The 361-nt window shown below is 46.8% G+C and overlaps 1 protein-coding gene across 2 annotated transcripts in view; it reads left to right on the top strand.

Annotated features, from left to right (window-relative positions):
- Positions 1 to 361, top strand: part of fchsd2 (FCH and double SH3 domains 2) — a 57,331-nt gene that overhangs the window by 1,107 nt on the left and 55,863 nt on the right. The window lies entirely within an intron of this gene.

Below are 361 nucleotides of genomic sequence, written 5' to 3'. Positions count from 1 at the left end.
CAACCACACTCTCACAGACAGCATGGCAAACTGTCCTTTCTCCACAATGTGATGCTTCCAGGGTGACATCAGTTTGTAAAAGGCTGAGCTGACAAAAGCCACACACGCCAAGAAAACATGCTGGCAGAGCCATATCTGATGCCACAGTATAGGCTGAGAAGAGACCATATCCCCCTATAGCTGGATAACCATTGTGTGTGTGTGTGTGTACAGGAGAGTGTGCTGAAGTTGCTGGTCCATTGCTTTCTGTGTGTGTATGTTGTCTTGAAATAGATGCACCAGAGCCAATTACCCTGTTGTGAACCTCTGCACAGATTTCTCTTAATTACCACATATTCCCCCTGTGCCATTTGCACTCTGG

Source organism: Monopterus albus, unplaced genomic scaffold (genome assembly GCF_001952655.1).
Source record: "Monopterus albus unplaced genomic scaffold, M_albus_1.0 scaffold229.1, whole genome shotgun sequence".
Classification (NCBI taxonomy): domain Eukaryota; kingdom Metazoa; phylum Chordata; class Actinopteri; order Synbranchiformes; family Synbranchidae; genus Monopterus; species Monopterus albus.
This window is presented reverse-complemented; position numbering and strand designations above follow the sequence as displayed.